Genomic DNA, 8,019 nt, shown 5'->3' on the forward strand with positions numbered 1-8,019 from the left:
CCCAAGTTGCTTGGTTGTTATCTGATGGCTGAGTGGGTTGTGCAGATGAGTAAACAGTGACGGCCCGGGAGGTCAGGCGTAGCAGCCTCAGAAACTGCACGTGTCGATTGGATCGAGGAGCCCAGGAATGTGCTTTCCGTTGATGTAAACCTGCTGCAATAGACCACACCTGCTTCTTGACCCAGGAACGTGGGAAAGAGAAAGGCATGGCTTGTTTTGGTGCTGGCGGAGGAGCTGGTAATGGTAGAAGAATGCCCTTCTTCTGATTCAGAGCGGGGAGGTACTCTGGTGCCCTGCCAGGGCCCGAGGACCGCAGGGTCATCCCACTGCTCCATGCCCTCCCCAGTCGGCGTTCTGGCAAGGGACTTGTTCCGACAAGTACTCGCTTTGGGGATGGAACAGCCTCTCTTTTGTCCAAAACCTGCCTTTGACCTAAAGCTGTACAAAGAACCTTTCGAAGAGGAAAATGATTGGGCTGGGAAGTCCTCAAGTCCTTAGCTCCTTCCCCGAGACCTTGTGTCCCCCACTTCCCCCCGGGCCCAAAGCATGCTGGGCCTTTTGGCTCCTGGCCTGCCATGGCATCTGTGGCTTCCGCCTTCTCAGGAGTCAGTCACATCCCCTGGAATCTTCTTCCTTTCCTCTCCCCTGCTCCCAGTTGTCCTGCTAAGAGGACATGGCAATCGGACAGCAGGCTTCTGGAGTCCAGAGTCGAAACCTGCCCAGAGGCTGCCTCCAGGGCAATAGCGGTATGACTTCCTGCAGGGTGGGTTTAGCTCTGGGGGATTTGAGTGCCATTCGACATGCTCCCTCCCACCCCCAGTCTTTCTCATCCCAGTACTGCTGGTGGGGAGGAGTAACCTACCCCTCCCACGAGTGGGAGGGGCTGCCTTGCTACACTCAGGACCAAGCATTGGTATTACTGGGGCCATGTCATTTGTGCCATTGGATGGTGGAACCTGTGTCTGTGCAGTGCCTGTACTATGCTCTGCAGAGGGGAACATTTGATGGAGGGGACCCACAGTGTGGACCCAGCTCTACTCACCACCCTACAACCTTCTGTAGGACTCCTGTTCTCAGCTAGGGATGGCTTGAAAGCCTGTGGCTGTGTGCTTTCCACTTTGGATTCAACCCACCCACCAAAGCTTTTGTGAATCTCCTCTTTGGTCAAATGAGCAGTTTTATTTATGCTTTGATTCTTTAAAATACCGAATATGTTTATTTCTTCTTGCCTCTTGTTCTTTCAAGCTTGAAATTTCTCAGCATATCAAAGTCTTCACAATGCCCTCAAACTTCTGTCTCCAAAAGCATTTTTACTTGGCTCTCCCTGGTGGGAGATGCTTCGCCTTGAGGACGTTGAAGTTTGTTTCTGGTTCTTGAGCTTGGTGGTGTTTGTAAGAACAGGTACCAAGATAGCAGCAGCCTTTTTCCTCACGTGAGCAGCAGTTTGTGTTCTGTGTTTATGGATTTTAATTATTTCAAATAGGAGTGGCCAAAGTCTACACAGTGTTTGATGTTTGGTGGTTTTATCTGCTAAAACCTGTTGTTTTGATGGCTTTGAAAAATCTTAGTAAAATAATTCAATGTTGTCAGAGCCAAGAAGGACATGCTTTCACCACGGCAGTTGGCATGCAGTCAATGTATGTACTAACCATATGGATAGAGATGACCATATTACACTCAGGATTAGTTTGTCTTTTTTTTTTTCCTTTTTAAGATTTATTTATTTATTTGTTTGTTTGTTTATTTAGAGCGTGTAAATGGGGGGAGGGGCAGAGGCAGAGGGGGAGAGAATCTCCAGCAGACTCCTTGCTGAGCACAGAGCGGGACGAGGGGCTCCATCTCATGACCCCTGAGATCATGACCTGAACTGAAATCAAGAGTCAGACACCCAACTGACTGAGCTCCTAGTTTGTCTTTCTTTTTTTCTTAAAGATTTTATTTATTTATTCATGAGAGACACAGAGAGAGAGAGAGAGAGGGACAGAGATGCAGGCAGAGAGAGAAGCAGGCTCCATGCAGGGAGCCCCACGTGGGACTCAATCCCGGATCTCCAGGATCAGGCCCTGGGCTGAAGGCAGGCACCAAACCACTGAGCCACCCAGAGATCCTACTAGTTTGTCTTTCTAAAGATTGTTTTACCTAGTCTTTCAAAAAATGCCACCTAATTACCTAGATAACCATTTCTCAATAAAGGAGAATGAAACCTAGTCCTTAACTTCTTGGTCCGCTTTGTCCCAGTTTCCTGCATCATCTTAGCCCACATGCACCGTGTCCTACTTGCTCCAGGAACCACAACGAGCTGCCTTGTCCTCTGCACGGCCAGACCAATCACTAGCGTCCTGGCCTCACCGTGCCTGGGGGGCAGCCACCCCTCTCTCCCCATGGCTCTCTCACATCCTCAGGAAATGTCCTCTGTGACTCTGCAGGACCCCCCTCTTTCTTCTCCGCACAGCTTGCCCTGCTGACCGGGAGTAGTCTGCCGTCCTGTCTGCAACCCCCTCACCTATTGCCCTCCTCGGTGCCACTGACAATACTTCTGCTCAGGCTACTCATCTGGCCCTCTTGGCACTTGACACTTGCGGCTGCACGCAGGTACTCCTGAGTCAGCACCCCTTACCAGCTCTGCACCCAGGCTGGTCCCACATCTCTCCTGTCTGGACTATGCAATGGCTGATCTATTAGCCCCCTTGCTCACATCTCTTTTCCCTTGAAACTCCATCCAGATCAATGAAAGCAGCAACCTGACCATGTGCGCCTCTGTAGAAATGTTCCGTGACTCCTGATTAGTTGGGAGTCACACCCCAGCCTCTAGCAGGACATGTGAAGCTGGCTCCATCGCCTGGGCCCCATTTCTTACCACACTGAGATCTAGAAGTGCTGAACAACTTGTGTCCCTGGCATCTGGTTCTCGGTCATACGTGCTGCCTTGATAGGTATGGGTTCCTTTGGCAGGGACACCTTGATAGGTATGGATCCCTTTGCCAGGGACACCTCCTGACTTCTCATCTGCCTGACGAACTCCTATTCATCCTGCAAAATCCTTACCCAGAGTCACTACAGCTTCCTCCCAAGACAGATTCTTGCATGAGGCAGAGTCAGTGGAAGTCCTCTGAAGTGCGTGCAGACCTCTCATTTCCTTATTACTCTGTTGTCATGAATGTTTTTCCGCTGTTCTCCCGTTCCTCAGGCAGCGAACTGCATCTGTACACCCTGCTTTCTAGCACAGTGTGTAGCACTGTAGACCTTCAACAAACGTGCTGAGCTGAGACCTCAGATATTTCCAGGGTTGTCCCAAGAAGCAAATGTCCTTGGCCCTGTCCTTAGGCCTCATCACAGCTAATCACAATCAAAGAATATATCTGACAGGGACCCAAGAGACACACAGAGCTCTTTTCCCCTTTCCTGGGGTGGTTGACTGCTCTTCCTTTCTTTGGGCAGAGGAGCTGAGCTTGATTGGGCGCTGTCACAGACTGACCCTGAACCTCCTGGGGCTTCAGTTTGCTGAAGGAAACACACGTGATAGGGTAACGCAGCCGAGAGCGTTAAGTGAACGGTAGGGGCACCATGGTTCTCTCCATGCCATTCAGCACCTGTCCTCTCTCCAGGTGACACTTGCAAGTGGGACGTGGGATGCGCAGAGCTGTTTATAAAGGCGGTCCAGGAGTCCTTGATGCGGTTTGGGTCTGCGATGGGTAAGGGCAGTAGCAGCTGTGTTTGTTTATTGGGGCGATGGCTGAGGAAGAGAATAGCACCCTTTGGGGATGTGTCTAAGGTAGGATATGTGATTAAACCACAAAGTTGAGCCCACAAAGCGTCCATTTGGGAGAGTGCATTTGTTAACACTCCTGGGTGGGAGTGGGTGGTAATGGGAGTTGGGGGGATGGGTGCAGGTGGATGGGTGGGTGGGCCCACTGTAGGGCGGGCAGGTCTGCCTCCTGTGCTGCTCCAGGCACAGGCAGCTGTCACATACCCAGGGAAGCCTGGGCGCTGGTCGTGCTGTTAGCCACAGCACAAGCCAGCGGATGATGCATCAGCAGCTTGAGGAGTGATGGCGCCTGGGTGTGCAGCCCCCATCAGAGCAGCATGTGAAGGAAGTACACATCGGCGGGGGGTTTGGGCCGGGCCCTGCTGCTTGCGTCCCCCGCGTCTGTCAGGGTACTGGATAACACCTGGGTGGACTTCATCCTGGAGCCAAATGTGTGTAACTCCTGTGATTAGCTAACCAGGTGACTCATTGCTTACACTTCCTGAGTCCTCAACCCTTTTTTTTCTTCCAGGAAGATCTCTATAAACGGGTCATAAAATACGCCGCATGTTGTGTGCCAAATGCCTCTGCAGATACTTGACTCCATTCTGCATGTTCAGATGGCTCCCAGGAAGTAGACACCTTCCTCTGACTCTCATCTAATGGGGTTCACTGGTGGTTGCAGCTTGGCCCATGGGATCGACTTTGTTCCTTTGTCCATCCATATGTACCTGTACTCGCTCACTCCTACCCCAGATGTCACTGAGCACTTACTAGGCCAGACACTGCTCAGCCCAGCTGTGGAAAGCTAACTGAGGCAGTCCCCACCTTCGAGAGCTTGGAAGAAACCAACCATAGCGGGTGAATAAATGCTGGGAAAGAACGAATCCTGGGGTCCTCAGCATGGTTGTCAGTGCAGAGTTGTTCAGCCCCTTTCACAGAGAAAATGCAGTGGCATCTGGTCTGTCATCAGTACGTAATACAATACTTATTATAAATAAGTATTATAATGGTGCTTATTACTCAGCACCATTGAGGATCTTCCAGGATAGGTGCTATCTAGATGTGATGTTCTTGCCATTGTTATAATCAAAATCACCTAATGACCACATATACTAATGCAAACTAAATAATATTAGTTTGTTGGTTAAACAGCTGCTCAGGGAAAGGTTTTGTAGACCAGCAGTGGTGTGTGAGCAGAACTTTCCAAGCCATCTTTGGGGTAGCCCAGTGAAATAGGAACACTCCAATAAAGGTGAGGTGCAGGCTGGGAACCTGCTCCAGGTGCACCTCACAATGCGCCTCACCTGGGTAAACACACATTTGCATATCAATGTATGGATTACGGACTTCCTTTTCTCAGGCCTAGGAGGTGCCCTATTACACACGCAGGGGGACCCAGGGCCAGCCAGCTCTCAAATCCCGTGCAACAGGAGAACCCAGAACTCTATCTTCAGAGCCCCAGGGGCTAGTCCTACATAGCGATTTCTATCTGGTTTCCCTTAAAGGAAGGGATCCTGTTTTGTAACTCACCCTGCCTTCAAATGCAGACCTGGCCTCCAGGCTCTGGAGGCCGCTGGCTCCTGCGTGAGCTAGCCAGATTTTGAAATTACCTCTGGAGCCAGTCATTATAAAAAGCCTGGTACTCCGAAGGGGAAGAGAGGTAGCTTTCATTGTAACTGATGAGCTCACCAGGTATGGATGGAACCTTTCAAAGGGGCCAAATTAAATAGCAGGCCTTGAGCTCGGCCCCCGCTGCTGCTGTGAGGAGCAGGTGGGAAGAGTATCAGATGTGTGAAGTCCAGGTGACAGGTAACTGGATCCCCGCCGCTGAGTCACTGCGTGTGATAGGCTTAGGGAAGTGGTGTTGGGGGGGCACAGCCACACCCCCTCACCTGTCCGCAGAAGGGCCAGCGGGTTAACCCACACCTGTCCTGCAGGGCTTGCCTCGAGTGGATGAGAGTGGATATAAATCAGTGCAATTTCCGCCACAGCAGTCATTAACCTGTGGGAACTGTGCTGAGGCAGGTAGTTTCGGGAGAAAAGGCCCTGGAAGCGCTGGAGGGAGATTAGAGTTTTTTGCTCTTGCCATGATTTGCGTGCATTTCAGTGTGCGTTCAGTTCCAACTTGTGACCATAAAATAACCTCATAAATGAGATTACTAGGCAGTGGAAATCGACCTGGTTTTGACAGAGGGCCTGGGATGCAGGTTGGCTTCTCAGGAGAGTGGAGAGGTCTGACCTCAGCTGGGGTCCTCAGTTTTCTGTCCTGTCTGGGGAGATCTTTGGCCTCACTGCCTTGTATGACACTTCCCCCTCAAGGCCCTGTGGTTCTGTTCGCTGTAATGAATCAGAGGCCTGCCCCGGTTCTACGGGAGCAGCTAGTCCATCTGCCCGAGCGGCAGCTGGCAGGTGACATGTGATCCTTATTTTCAGTTGCTTGGGGACTGGGACTGGCTTCTCAGGGCCCTCTGCACATGGGCAGCTGGCCCAGGATTACAGGAGGCCAGATGATTTTGGGAGGACTCTATGGTCTAGTGGTAAAGGACCCTGAGAGTGGGCCCTCTGTTTTGATCATTTGGGCCCCAGCATCTAGCACAAGATGCTCAAGACCAAGAACCATTTGGGGAAAGAGGGAGGACACAACAGGAGGAAGAAACCTTCCCTGGAATTCCTTCCTTGGAACACAGTACTACCTGCCCTCAGCTCAAGTCCTGTTCCCTGTAGCTCACTCATATTTCCATCAAGCACTTGGATGTGTCTTTAGTGGGTTTTTTTTTTTTTGTAAAGATTTTATTTATTTATTCATGAGACAGAGAGAGAGAGAGAGAGAGAATGGCAGAGACACAGGCAGAGGGAGAAGCAGGCTCCATACAGGGAACCCAATGTGGGACTTGATCCCGGGTCCCCAGGATCAGGCCCTGGGCTGAAGGTGGCGCTAAACTGCTGAGCTACCCAGGCTGCCCAAGGGTTCTTTTTCTTTAATTAATTAATTTCTTTTTTTATTTTTAAAGATTTCATTTATTTATATGAGAGCGAAAGAGAGAGAGAGAGTGCGTACAAACTGGGGGAAAGGCAGAGGGAGAGGGAGAAGCAGAAGCAGACTCCCCACTGAGCAGGGAGCTCAATGCAGGGCTCAGTCCCAGGTCTCTGGGATCACAACCTGAGCTGAAGGCAGATGATTAAGCAACTGAGCCACCCAGGTGCCCCTAATGGGTTCTTAACCCACCTCAAGAATGACAATGAGAGAAATCAAGTCTGTTACCTGCATTTCACTGACCAGGCCATCCAGGCACAGAGCAGGGATGGCTCTTTTCCAGTGGTGGTATCCTCCACTGGGAGAGCTTGGTTCCCACATGCCCCTTGAGCACCCATGCCCTTCTCCTTCCTGGAAGGTGTGCTTGGCAGGGGTCAGTGAGGCTGATCCAGAGGGGCTCAGAGAACCCTCCTCCCCCATCAGGCTTCTAGAAACAGGCTTCTAGACCTGACCCTGGTTTCCAGAATGCTGAGTTAACATTTCCTTTACCTGTACAAGGAGGCTCATGGGTGGGTGGCTGGGAGTCCTCCTGGTAGAAGTGCAGTGAGTATGACCACATCAAGGGGCTCCCAAATACAGAGACAGATAGATACCAAGGATAACTGTTCTTATAGCTACCTTGAAATTGAGTTTCACAGGAAAAGAGTTTTAAAGTATTTAACCTATATTTAAGTGTGGAATGAAAAGAATGGCTTCCCTTTACAGGAATTCGAAGTCCTAGAGGTCAGCTGGTGCTGTGGACTGCATGCATGTTTATGTCCCCAGCCTCTCAACCGCAAAATTCATATGTTAAAAACCTCATCCTCAGTGAGATGGTGATAGGAGGTAGAGCTTTTGGGGGTTATGAGGCTAAGAGAATAGAGCCCTCATGAATAGGTTTAGTGCCGTTACAGAAAAGACCCCACAGAGGTCCCTCACTTCTTGGCCGTGTGAGGACATAGCAAGAAGTCATCATCTATGAACTGGGCAGCAGGTTCTCACCAGGCACCAAATCTCCTAGTGCCTGGATCTTGGATTTCCCAGTTTCCAGAATAAATATTTGAGCAGTAAATATTTGTGTTTTTTAATTTATTTTTAAAAATATTTGTTGTTGAGAAGACTCCTAGTCTATGGCATTTTTGTTGTAACAGCCCAAATGGACTAAGCCACAGCCCTACCAAACTAATACAATAACTTTATTTCTAAGGGAAGCAGATTAAAATGACATCCCTCAGAGATCATTAAGTGCGTGTGTATA

The 8,019-nt window shown here is 50.2% G+C and overlaps 1 long non-coding RNA gene across 1 annotated transcript; it reads left to right on the forward strand.

Moving 5' to 3' along the window:
- The first annotated feature begins 435 nt into the window (after nt 1-435).
- Nucleotides 436-4,779, forward strand: LOC144312105 (uncharacterized). Its single transcript, XR_013377540.1, has 3 exons — nt 436-746; nt 3,606-3,692; nt 4,278-4,779. It is a non-coding gene; the product is annotated as an uncharacterized LOC144312105 (long non-coding RNA).
- The last annotated feature ends 3,240 nt before the right edge of the window (nt 4,780-8,019 follow it).

Source organism: Canis aureus, chromosome 4 (genome assembly GCF_053574225.1).
Source record: "Canis aureus isolate CA01 chromosome 4, VMU_Caureus_v.1.0, whole genome shotgun sequence".
In the NCBI taxonomy this organism is placed as follows: Eukaryota; Metazoa; Chordata; class Mammalia; order Carnivora; family Canidae; genus Canis; species Canis aureus.